This window comes from Festucalex cinctus, chromosome 21, assembly GCF_051991245.1.
Source record: "Festucalex cinctus isolate MCC-2025b chromosome 21, RoL_Fcin_1.0, whole genome shotgun sequence".
NCBI lineage: Eukaryota > Metazoa > Chordata > Actinopteri > Syngnathiformes > Syngnathidae > Festucalex > Festucalex cinctus.
This window is the reverse complement of record NC_135431.1, coordinates 3,952,134-3,965,694: the sequence shown is the minus strand read 5'-3', so window position 1 is coordinate 3,965,694 and position 13,561 is coordinate 3,952,134. Positions and strand designations below refer to the sequence as shown.

The 13,561-nt window shown below is 44.7% G+C and overlaps 1 protein-coding gene across 6 annotated transcripts in view; it reads right to left on the bottom strand.

Annotated features, from left to right (window-relative positions):
* The window catches only part of daam1b (dishevelled associated activator of morphogenesis 1b), a 39,429-nt gene extending 26,392 nt beyond the window's left edge, over positions 1-13,037 (bottom strand). For 3 of the 6 annotated variants that reach the window (XR_013281407.1, XM_077511534.1, XM_077511540.1), the window contains exon 1: positions 12,839-13,037. The gene's annotated coding sequence lies outside the window, so the exon portion shown is untranslated. Of the gene's footprint in view, positions 1-1,352; positions 1,376-1,496; positions 1,782-12,838 lie in introns of those variants that run through there. The other 3 variants (XM_077511537.1, XM_077511538.1, XM_077511539.1) reach the window with 3 other exon arrangements.
* Positions 13,038-13,561: the final 524 nt, after the last annotated feature.

Sequence of the window (13,561 nt, the reverse complement as noted above, 5' to 3'; positions counted from 1 at the left end):
CCGAGCAAGCGTCCCGTCCGCCGCAACAAACAAGTTCTAAGTACTTCTCAAGCCGCCAAAAAGAAGGAACGGTAGTACGACATCTCGGCACGCGTGAAACGAACGCTTTCAAAACAGCAACGGTGCACAACACGATTATTTTTGTACTTAATGATTTTCTGCTCTCTGATCCAAGCGCGAGCAGCGAGCGGGCGTTGTCTCTGAGGAGCTTCGTGTCATCATAGTTACGCTAAGCCGTCTGACTCGCCGGGCCAACACTCGTCGCGAGTCATAACCGCGTCGTTTGTTTGCAATCATGTCACGCCACTCTGACTGTCACAATGACAACAAAATACGCCCAAACGCTTGAAAGCCTCGAAAGCTTTTCGAGGCAAACCAAATGGACGATGGACGATTACGCCTCAAAATTCGTGATTAACTTTCAGTTTCAAACATCTTTACACTTTCAAGCTTCACAATGTTTACGACAACACATTCAAGCATTTTGACAAGTAGTTCAACAACATTTTGTCCTCTCAGGAGTCATTCGCTTCATTAGCAACAGCCCCCATTTTGATGCAACCTTTTTTTTTTTTTGTCATCAAATTATTTGCGTTATTGCAATCATCTCTGTGGTCCTAGTTTGAAGTCTGAACAACTTCTAGTATCACAATTGAGATCTTCAGCTCCGTCAATGTCACTGATCAAGCGAGTATTTCATTTTGAGTGAGTAGATTTTTTTATAGTTGTCTGTTTGGTGTCCACTTGAGCCACAAATTTCTCCAAAAATCAATCAGATGACATTGTTGGAGTTGTAATCTCTCTAGCACAGCTTGAGCTCTGCAGGCTCCCCCCCCTCAGTTGCTATGGGAACCAGAGCGGTTGCAGGCCGACCGGCATGTACTGTGGTGGGCGATTTATTTAATAATTTATTTTTTGGTAAGACACCCATTGCGCTCGCATTTTAATCTAGATGTTTGTTGTCGTAAAGAAAAAACAAACCAAAAAAAAACTGGATCAACCCTGTGATTAAACGGCAAAAAAAAAAAAAAAAAAAGAGGGGGCCGGGGGCCGGAGCGTGGGATGAGGAAGTGCAACCTGAGAAGGATCCGGAGACCTCCATTTGCTCAAGGTGACTTTCCTTTTCATGTGAAAATCATCATCTCTTGGTTGGAGGCGGCGGACGTACATCAACCAAGCTCGTCATTCCCCCGCATACAGACCACAGCTCAGGGGCGGGTAGGAGCGTGGGGGGGGGGGGGGCTCCCGTCGGTCAGAACCGACTGTCATCCACCCTCCCCCCCGAGAGGTTTCTACGGCAACATCGTTTTCCACTCCAGCAGCTGCTAATTAGGCTGACATGATCCAATCACCTGCGTCCCGACGAGTGAGGTCCAGATTGTAGACGGAATCGTGATAACAGCCGCCCTGACCCCCGCCCCACACACATTCCAGCCGGCAGATAGCGGACCGGCACACCCCCTCCTCTCCCCTCCCCAGCGTTCGTTGGCTCTTACCCTATCCACCAGTCCTCTCCTCCTCCTCCTCCTCCTCCTCCTCTTTTTAAAATCCTCAACTCACTGCAGCGTCCCCCATTCTCGAGGCGTTTCATCCATGCAGCTTGAAGCTCTTTGCTGCACTTTTCGATTCTGGCAGTTGGGCGGGGCTTTTTGGTGATGGGTAAAAACGGAATAAATCAATTCAAAAGAGGGACGCGTGCGACCCCGCAAGAAAACTTGTGCCGGCCGTGGAGATCTCCCCTCGCTTTGGTTGCCTCGCTCCTCTGCAGAATGCAGAGAGAGGGTGGGGAGCGGTGGTGGTGGTGGTGGAGGGTGGGAGACAGGCACAGATGTTACCGGCTCTGGGCCACGCCCATTTTCAACACTCCCTCACTCTAATAGGATGCGGTCCGGCGGACTGGACGCCGCCCTGCTCGGATGCTCCCCTCCCCCTGCCCTCCTCCTCCTGCTCCTACTCCTGCTGCTGCCCTCTGGACAAGTTGATTGGGGTTTGTTTGGAGAGCTGCACCACGACAAACAAAGGCCAGGTGTGAAACACGCACGTGTCGGAAACTAGCTAAAGTGCAGCACAACATGAATGTTCATCAACAACTAACCGAGCACTGAATGGCAAAAGAAAAAAAAACTCAAACAAAAAATTCATTTGACAACCTTTCTTTCCAATGTTGAATCAAACTCCCAATCAGAATAAAGCAAAAATACAAATGAATAGTCACCAATATTGTTGTTTGTCAGATAACACTGACAATGACATCATCATCGTGATAAACCGATTATCTGTGCTAATATTCAAACATCGGTTATTGGCCTCTAACTACTGACCTGGGAAAAAAAAAGCATAGATCTATCACTTATTAAAAGAGGCGACAAAAGTAGTGGCGATAACATTTTAACTATCGTGACAATCGTCACGTACAGATGACCGAATCTCGAGTATTCCTTTGAAAATTTCTTCGGTTTTGACACAAACCAAGCAGCAGACAAGTCGTCCACGTGCTTCACTTCCATGTTGACAAAATATGCGTCACGCTTTGGTCTCAAAGTGACACAATTGCAGAATCTCACAATCGGCGGAAGATCGTATGGCAGCCAGACTGTAACTGAGACGGCGGGCCCCGGGAAAGAAAAAAAACAAAAAAAAAAACAAAAAAAAACTCCCAGGCTTGATGCTCCCCCTGCCAAAAAAGAAGTCGCTGAGCACTTGAACATTATTCAACATTGGAGATGAGCTCATCTGTTCCAACTGCCAGCAAGCAACACAAACCACGTTTTCTGGGGTTACCCATTTCAAACCCTACAAACAGATCAGAGTCCTTCTGAGATTGCTTGTCGATAGCTGACGACATGCCAGATTACATTTTTCAAGTCCGACTCCCACACTACCGAGTCCAGGAAAAAATAAAAAATAAATAATCTTTTGCACACCAGTCCTTCAGTTTTTCCATCTTTGTTTTAATGTTCCGTATGAACGCCGCTGCCATCATCAACTTTGGAGGTCATTGTCGAATCGTAACAGAGGCGGAAAGTTACCCGTCACTTCTACCCCCATCTTTGATTGAAACGATTGTGGGATTCTGTCGCCGTGTTCCGGCATACATGAAGGATTTCAAGTTACGGCATTTTTATTTTTATTTTTTTTTGCGGGCGCTTTTCTCCCGTGCAGCCATGGACGGCTAACGCTGCAAAGCCGCTCTGACAAAAGAATGTCCTGCAGCTGGAATAACAGACAGGTCTGATTCCCATGCAGCACTTTTCCACGGTCGGGATGGACCAGCAGAAAAAGAAGAATTCTGCTTTGGCGCGACGTGCGGGGCACCTGTTGATACAACAGGAAGCGGTCGGTGGATATGTCAACGGTCTGTTGAACTCCACAACAGAGTGTGATCAAAACAAGGTTTCCCCTCTAATAAAGGTTTTGTGAAGGCCGTGTCACATGTTGACAAAACAAGATGGCAGGTGGCGGCGGCACAAACAGGCAAGCATGCAAATCAGAGTGGCGGCAGACCGGAGGTGACCCTGAAAATCTCACCGTGCCATGACAAGCCCACATTTGCTCCGATCAAGGCAAAAAAAGCAACCTTTTGTTGACATGCTCGCTAGTGGTGACTCGAATTGAACAAAAACAGCGGATCACAAGCCGATATCAACGGTGGCTCCTCGCCGCCGCACACCGAAAACAATTGTGGTCCGAATAGTGAGTGGCAGTGGAAGTGCGTGAAGGCTGGGGGCGGGGCTATCTTGTGGTGGAATTGAGCAGGGCGACTGGAGAAGGTCCACTTTGTTTCAAGGGTGGGAACGCTTCTCAAAAATCCCACCGACATGGCCCATCCCCTGGCAGGAGACCCCAACCGTTGCAAATTAAACACCCACAAGGGTCCTATCGGTTTCCACCCGCCCTTCAGTCAGCTTGTAATTACCCCCTGGAAGAGGACGTCAGCGCTTTGGACATCCCATAATATGCGCAAGCATCAAAAGGGAGCTAAGTTGGGCCAAACCACAAATTTGGGGAGTTTGGATTAAGGCTGTGCCGTACGAATGAATGAACAGACGTAATTCAGGGGTGCACCACTTTTTTTTTTTGTTTAAAGGTTTCTTAAGCGCGTTATTGAATACATGAACTGTTATGAGCAATTTCAAAGCAGTTTTGTGTCAACAATGTTGGCAGATTTATGCAGCGGCAGCGCTCTTGCTGGAGTCGTAAATGTTCTGCTGTCGGTCAGGCAAAGCAACCAGAAGCTTCCCTCAACACTTACATGAAGATGCTTGGGAACTCAGCTTGAAGAACTCCAAGACAATCCTCTTTTACGAGAAAAATTTTGCAAAATCATAGTGGTAACAATCGCACGTGATTGACCGAAAAGCGGGGGTCTCTGTACCTGGAAAGGAGGAAAAGTGCCGGGTCAAGCTTGGCCCTCCCATGACAGAAGCGCAAATGTGGAAAAGTTGAGAGAGGTTGGAGCTTGCAAGCAAAGAAAGCTCTTGTTGCACTCTGACCTAACAAGTGTTTTGTTTTTGTCTTTCTGGATGAAAGGGCAACAAGTCCCACAGGCAAACTCCCGTGGAAGTCTTCCCAGACCCGATTTCCAGCTGGCAGACATTGCCAACGCTGACGACACGGTGAACGGGCCTCGTAACAGATTGACAGAGTTGGCGGCTTGAAAGGCCGACCGAGGCTTAACTTGTTGATCCCTCCAGATGTAGGCCAAGCGCGCCGCTGAGGGGAACACGCGGGTCAAGGTCTTTTTTTTTTTTTTCCTACCACAGCGGACAGATAAAGAACAAAAGCGTCAGCGGAGGAACATGTTTGTTTTACCGTTGACGACGCTCCGTGGCAAAATGGCTTTTAAATTTGACGTGCAGGTTGTTCGAGGGTGTGGAGATGCAGCCGGTGAGCGCTGCCTGGCTGCCGGACAGCTGAGCCGCTTATCTCGACGTGTCATAAGCTCAAAGGTGTCGGGGATGTTTGGCGATGCTAACAAGTCAACTGGATCGACCCGACTGTCTGTGATTGAGCCCTGCGGCGGCGCACGCGATAACTGTCGGAAGGCTTCAAACGGGGAGATCTGGATCATTTGTTGGAGCTGCGGAGCACAATTTGCATTCAACGGTTCAACCCCTCCCCCAAGAAACATTATTTGACTTCGAAACAAAAATGCTAGATAACTTCAAACCGTTTAATGCCACTCCCACTTGAACTTTTGTGTCCACTAAACATAAAACAAAGACAGTTACGCTCTGTGTATCTAAAACAACCACATAGCTTTGCCTTTAGGTCTGCTAGCTCAATGCTAACCCATAATAGGAAACACCATAGACAGGCTAACAAACAAACCATTAAAAACAAACAAATTTTTAAGAGAGAGGAAACATTGTTGGTTGATTTTGCACTGAAATGTTTACCCCGTCTGCAAAGATCGTCAGGTTTCAACGTGTGAATTCGCAAGCAACAACTTGGCAGAAGGCCTCATGTTGGTTCTACTTGCAACCTACACAAGCCGACACCTACGGCCAGTCAACATTCAACAAACCTCGACATCACAAGGCAAAAAGCAAAGCAGGTTACGTAACGGGTGCCACAGGAAAGACAAAGATGGGGCGGGACAACGTTTGCCGCCTCGCTCGGATAACAAAATTTCCCTGCTGACGCGAACGGCTGCTCCGTTCCTCAACATTGTGGGAACTTGCCGGAAGAAGAGTCGGCCGGGATGGCAACGAGTGAAGAAAAGAAAGCAACTTTTGTCTCCCAGCCAGCATTCACTTTCTCAGATTGTTTAGTTTCAGAGTGACGCATTAAAATGACTGACTAACCTTTGACTTTCCCACAAACTCAATTGGAGAGTGCGTGACGGACATTAGCAGTTCTAATGACACAAAACGTGGTTAAAGGAAATGACATTATGACGGTTTAAGGCAGCCGGTGTGGAGGACAAAAGACAAAGAGAGGGGAAAAATCACATGATAGAGCGGAACATTTATATTTACTTTAACATCAATGCTGATTTTTGTTAGCATGTCCGTGGCATTCTGCATCAATTTGTTAGCATTTAAGCTAGCACACGTTCGTTACAACCTGGTTTGATTGAACGTTTGTGTTTAAATAAGCAATATTTTATCCTCTTTTTGTTTCACGTGAGAATTTTACACAAAACTTTACTGTAACGTTAATGCTAATTTCTGTTAGCCCGACGATGGCGTTCGTTATTATAATAATGTTGGCATTACGCTAGCACACCTTTTTCTAAGGTTTTGTTGAGCATTTTGGTTTCACGTTTCATTTGTTTACATGTCAGTTTTACAGTACTCCAAAGCAGTTGGAGAACTGTGGCTGGGAGTCCTTCTGGAACGTATCCCCTGCAATAAAACAGAGGGGGTTCACTGTACTTCCTTGTATGAGGCAGAGGATTATAGCACTAATTGAGAGGGTCCACTGCCTGAATGTTTGGCTCCAAAGCAGCCAGCAGACGTAGGGCGACGTAGCCTAAACAAAATTCCCTGCTGGCAGAAAACTTGTCCCGACTTGAGAGAGCGTTTTCCAACAGGGCGGGGCGTGACGGCGGCATGCCGCAAGCGGGATGAAGCACGCCGCTCCTCGCAGCTGGATCTGATATGCGCCGGCTGCTTTCCAGCCCGGTTACGCACGCTTGGCTCTCGCCACGGGCCAAGGCGTCGCTTGGCGTCCCGTCACTTCCTTGAAAGCAATCAAAGGCAACGGGATGTCGTTGCCCTAATAGATGATAGAGTGTAGCATAAGTGTAGTGGCCTCATTTTATATTTGTGCATTTGACTATTTGTCGCATCCAATAAATGAATGAAAGTGCATCTGGACTGGGGCTCTCCTTGCCCGCATTCGGAGCCATTACAGTATATTAATGGGCACATTTTATTTTATTACTTTCTATTCTCCACTCAAGTATCCAAAGCTTGCTCATACCTCAAGTTTTTGCTCGTAACACAAAGCAAAACACCAACCAAAGCATGTCGAATCATCTTTCCTCATTGAAGACAATAGAAATGCATTTAATCCGTTCCAGACTCTCCCACAAACGCCCAAATTTGCTTTTTTTTTGTCCATCATTGTTTTTCTGTGCGGTTGATTGGCAGTTGGCAAATCAGCTTCATGGCACATTACCATCACCAACTCATAAGTGAAGTCAATGCGAGTTGACGGGGGTCGGATGTGGTCACCAAGTGGTGGGTGTGTGAAGTGCATTATGTACCTCAAATTTTTGCTTGCACTCAAGATAAACAAAAATAAAAAAATACTTAAAAAACTAAATCATTTTAGTCTTATGTCCATATTCCTATACTTTTTCCATTACAGAAATACATTTTCCAGACCTCCGTCCCTAAGAGCAGTTGATACAAAAAGACAAAAATTGACTACAAGGTCAACCTCACAAGAATTTAGTGGGAAAAAAAGCATGCAAAAAGTCACACAGCTTCAGAAAAATAATCAATGGCAACTACCAACCTTCCATTTTCGTGCGTCACGCTTCTTGTGAGAACAGGCTGTTTTTTGTTTGTACTGAGACATGTTGAAGACACACACCAGCGCACGGCCCTGCCTGTTATTTAGCGTACGTGTAGCAGCCTGAAGCCGACATTTGCTTTCAGATGAGCAGCTGGCATTCAACCAGCGTGGAATAAAACAGGCAGTTATTGCTGATGTGCCCCAAAAAAAAAAAATCTCATCTCAGGTGTGTCAGGATCGAATAATTAGCGCCAATCACGTGATCGGTAGAAGAGGCATGCGGGGGTTGAAACATGAATCCCAGTTGGGCCGTAAAAGCCTCCTCCCATCCTCCAACGCAATGCATGCGCACATGCTGCGGCGGCGGCGGGCAGAAAAGCACTCACATTCTGTCTTTGTTCAAACCTCAGCGTGATTATCTGAGGTCCGTCTTATGCGCAATCAGAACAGAAACAAAGTGTTTGTAGCGCAAGGAAAAAACAACAAAAGAAAAAAAAAATCACGGCGCTTGCGAGCAAAGTGAGTTCAGATCGGCCTGAAATGAATTTGTCGGGTCACCTAGTTCTCCTTCTAGTTATAGAGCTGTGAGGACTGCAGATTTCTCTCAGGAGATCAACTCTCACCGTCTCGCTATAGCTCAGATTTTCACCTCTTTACGGGTCAGTCTGAAACATATCCCCCACTATAAAACAGGGGCACCCTATAATTAACAGGTAAGAATTTCAACTTTCCTAAAATTTACACAAATGTCACATGAAAGCTAGCTAGCAACGAACGCCACATGCTATAGCGTCACTCCTTTTCGTCAAACTCAAACTGATGGATTCGATAGCTCAACCACTCAGAAATAGAGGAAAACGTTTCAAAAGAATGACACAAACATTAATTTAGTATAGTAATTATCACTAGTGCAAGACACAAAAAGGAAACAGTCCACATTTTAAGTTCAGTGAGTCAAATACACGACAATTTGTAAACAGAGCAAGTTTGAGCAAAAACATGATACAAAAAGTAGCTAGCTAGATATGTTCACCCAAAGACTGAAATACACGACAATTCAAAAACTGGGAAAAGGTTTTGGGCAAGATTGTGCTACAAATGTCCAAACACTTGCTAGAAGCTAGCTCGAGTCAAATGCACAAAAATTTGGAAAAAGAAGGCATCAATCCATAATTTTTCACTCAGTGCAAACAGATTTCGTTGACGAAAGTTTGGTACATACCAAATTCGGCTGAAAGTCCATTTAAGGCAGGGAGGGGCGAACTCGGCCCTCGAGGGCCGGAGTCCTGCCGGTTTTGGAGGTTTCCCTCCTCCAACACAAGCTGATTCCAATCAACAGGATCATTATCAGGCTTATGCAGAGCTTGCTGATGAGCTGATCACATATCAGCTGTGTTGGAGAAGGGAAAAAAACAAAACCTGCAGGACGGTGGCCCTTGAGGACTGAGTTTGCCCAGCCCTAATTTAAGGCATACTGTAGGTGTCAAACTGTAGCCCTCGAGGGCCGCAGTCCTGCAGGTTTTGGAGGTTTCCCACTTTCAACGCAGCTGATTCATATTGAAGCTCATCAGCAAGCTCTGCAGGAGCCTGATAATTATCCTGATCATTGAATCAGGTGCGTTGGAGTCGAGAAACCTCGAAAACATGCAGGACTGTGGCCCACGAGGACCGGATCGTGACACGTGATTTAAGGGAACACCAAGAAGTATGTTGAGCATTAGAAATGACTTGACATCTTGCAATTTCTAATGACGAGTAAAAGCAAGTAAAATTGTTAACGAGCCTCCGTGAAGGCTCCATAAATCAGCACGCTGTCGTTCCTTCAAGATGCGCCGAGTGCGAGTGGGTCACAAGCTCCGACTGGAGCGCGTTGCCCTTTGAACCCGAGACAATCAGGAGGGTCAAGAGGCATCCGTCTTTTGGTTTTTGGGGGTGGGATAGTCAGTGGGTGGCTGTCTGAAGGTACTGACAAAAAAATACAACAGTATAAGAAGCAAGTGATAAAAATATGCCACAAAAATGTGCTAGTAGCTAGCTTATATGCTACATGTTCTCAAATGCGCAACCATTTGCAAAGGGAGCGCAGTTTTCAGAAAAAAATAGACCCCAAACAAACTTTGCGCTTCATTAATCAGCAAAGTTTTGAGGTCGAGTCCTAGATGAGCCTTTCGCCTGACGTCTAATGACGGACGTTTACACGTTAATAACTGCAACAATGAGATCTCTGGCCCGGCAGCAATGTGCAGAATTTGAACTTCTCTTGGGCGTGACCAACAATGGTCGCCAAAGGGCCCAGCTGTTCCAACAACGGGGGACAAGTGCAAAGCCGGAGGGCCGGATTGGGGGCAGGGTGTGGCATGGAAGGGGGGAATAAAAATAAAAAAATCGGGTGCACCATGGAGACGGAGCCTGCCCGGACGGAGGAAGGATGCTAAATGAAGCTATTGTCCGGCCCAAGTGAAGCACAAAAGAGAGGCCAAAACGGACCGATTGTTGCAGTGGGAAGGACGGCGGCATCCATTAGGCGGCCAAGTGATGTGACGAGGCTGGAACAGACGCATCAACATGGAGGTTGCTAACACAGGTGGGAAATACCAAAGTGTACATACATTATTCAGATTTTTATTCTCCTCACTTTTTTGCCGAGAAACAACTCCTACATTATACTTCCGATTTACAGCATTCAAATTTCAACTTGCTTCAGAAATTCACGCCTTCCGGGGTATATATGGCCTGATTACACATTACTTACAGTACTTGCACAATCTAACGTTAAAGAACAACTTTTCCCCATTCATTTTCAATGGGACTGACATTTAGAGCAACTGCTTCCCCCATGGAGAACCTGGTTCAAACCCCGCTTGGACCACATTTTAGTACAATCAACGGTTTGGCACCAACTAACTATCGTATCAGGAAATGGATTAGAATTTCTATGACATGATTGAATCCCACCTTATATGGATTGTAGTTCAAGTTTTCTTTTTAGTCATTTATCTTTCAATTTACTTCATAAGCATTCAGCTTAGCATTCAGCTTAGCATTCAGCTATTAGCATTCAGCTATTAGCATTCAGCGTTCAGCATTCCCACGCAATTTCTCCAGAAATTGCCCTTAGTCTAGTTAGATGTTACTATTGTTATGTTCTTGAATAAATCTTGTAAAATGCTTGAGGGCCCAGCTACGAAAAGCAAAAGCCCACTCTATTGTACTGCTTTTATAACTTTTTTTTTTTTTTTTACACTTAAGGAGTTTTCAGTTGAATGAATCCGTCTGCAATTTTCACAATTGCATTTTAGCGCGAGAAATTGATCTGTCACCTAACATCCTGTGAGCAATAGACGAGGGCCTCAGCTGCATTAGCGGCGCTAAATTACATCCGCTGTTGAAAGAATCATTAGACCCCCCCAAACCCGCCCCCAAACCTGTGCTGGCCAACCGTGAAGGACAACCGGAACCCTCCTCAACTCTTTGTAATTGGGACGCTCGCAGTCCATTAACCTGCTTGGTCCGTTTATGAGTGCTGACGAGCAGGAACAGGAACGAAACTCTAAGTTTCCTCAAAGTGTTCCTAAGGAATTGCTGACCTTGACGCTTCTAAAAAAAAATAGTAATAACAAAAATTACAGCGGTGCCTCATCGTTCGTCTTTTTATCACCTTGCTGTGTTTTCATCAGGAGGAAGCAGATGGAGATTGACAAATATTCAAGGAAAGCATTTGTAACATTTGTCAGCTTCATTTGCATGCGGGTCGATGGAATAATGGATTAAAAAAAAAAAAAAGATTTGCAAACAGCATCTTTGCAGGAGGTGTGTGCAGTCACAACAAGAGACACACCTCGGCGCAGACATGCCGGTGGTTTGGCCAAAAACAAAAGCAGACGCCTCATGGTGTCACAACTGCGGCTGCGTTTACAGTGAAAACATCCACGTGGAGCGAGCTCACCATAGTAGGTCGCTAATTAGGTAGCTAAGCTCCACTACAAGCACGTACAGGCCCAGAGGCCTCCATACAACACAAAACATTTCAATTGTGGGGAATGCCAGCAACTCGCTGAAAAAAAAAAAACGCCAGGCTGACAACAGGCCAACAAGACATCAGATTGTTGCCTCTTTTTAAGATTGGTTCATGAAAGAATGTGATTGCTGTTATTTCAATTCAATAAATCATTCAAGATCACTTTGTCGTTAGTTTGGTTTAAGAAACTAAGGAAAATATCTGATTGTTTCTTTGTATTACGAAAAAATTCTGATTTTGCTACGGTTCTTTTATGCATGCAGGAAAAATCAGACAGTTTAGAGAAAAAAAAATGCAATTTGATTACGGTTATTTTGTTTTTCCTAACTGTAAAAAGATGATGCAAAAGATATTGCCTCTACTTTGTTTTAAAGAGATACTTCACTTATTTAGCCCATTGTAGCAATAAAAAAAGTTAATATTTTGTCTATAATTCATTTGATACTTTCATTATTTTTCATATACAATTAGTACATTTAAAAAACATTTTGCAACTTGCTGTCGACTGAAAATGACATCACAAGGGCTCAGGAAATCAATCACAGTTCACCTGTTTTCTCGGTTTGGTCATGTGACATTCACAAGCTGAGCTGTGATTGGTTACCTGAGCCCTTGTGATGTCATTTTCAGTCGACAGCAAGTTGCAAAATGTGTTTTTAAATGGTACTAATTGTACTTGAAAAATAATGAAAATATCGACTTTATTACAGGCAAAATATTAACTTTTTATTGCTATAATGGGCTAAATAAGTAAAGTGTCTCTTTAATAAACACAAGCTCAATGTTCCGAATTTTTCGCCAACTGTTAATCTCCAAATGTGTCCACTTTTTGGGACAAGCCATTAAGTCAAATCGACTTGTTCACAATAACAACAGGTGCATTAACATGCAGAAACACTTCACAATTAATATCCAGGCGGATGACACCATGAAAATGCGTCAGTTCGTCAGTCTCCGCACAGCAGCACCCTGACAAGTAGCAGAACTTTTCTTTTGTTCGAATGAAATATTAACAAAAGTCACATCTGGTGATGCTTTTTGCCAGGAAGTAGACGGTGACACCTTGATTCCGATTCGGACGCACACAGCGTTCAACATATTGAAGCTTCGGCTGGGTCGTGAATGCCCCAAACAAACATTTCAACACAACCATTCATGTTTGGACAAACAAGCAAAGGTTCGGTGAAAGTTTTAGCTAGGTGGTAGGTCCGCCAGGCACGGGGCAAGCCAAGCCGGGAGGGACTGCTTGACCGCCGGCCACGGACGGCACAGCGGACCGAACGAGTCCACGCTTACAAGTACAACCGCCATTTACACACACACACACAAAAAGAAAATAACTTCTCTTACCTTGTTCTGTTGAACATTCTCCCCCACGAGCTCACCGGGCTGGTCGCAAAAGTTGGGCGAACACACACGGGAGCGAAGGAGGCTTCCAGGAGAGGCGACGAGATGCTTTTAACTGACTGCCCGCGCGTGAGCTCGCCTGGTTGGTCGCTCTCGCGTGATGTCATCGATGGTCTCCGATCGTCTCTGCGCATGCGCCAGCCTGGATCACAAGGAAGTAGAATGTAAACAGTTCATTCAGCGGTCACGATAGCGCGTACGTACGCGTGGACTTCCAAAGGGCGTTTTGTTATTTCGGCTCGCTACGATTGGTTTGTCGGTGTAGATCAAACACGAAACACCAAATAAAAATTTAATTCGACCTATTAACAATGATGGTAAAATAAATATTCTTTTGTAATTATACAACAGCTCCCTTCACATTTTTATTTTTAATTAAATTTTATTCATTTACAAGGTTAAAGAGATTTCTTTTGTTTGTTTTTAATAGGAAAAATGTAGCTCAAGTATATATTTAAAAAAAAAAAGTTTGTTTATAAATCAAAGACAAAGAATTATTTGTAATTTTGAGAAAAGTGTATTTGTTAAACGTTTTATCTGTTTTTTATTTTTCTAACTTTATGTTGGTACTGGGAAGTAGTCTGTAAATATAGTATATAGTTATATAATAAAACCAAGAAAGGGGCGGGGGAATCATTGCATGGATGCTGTTTTAAGACAATTAGA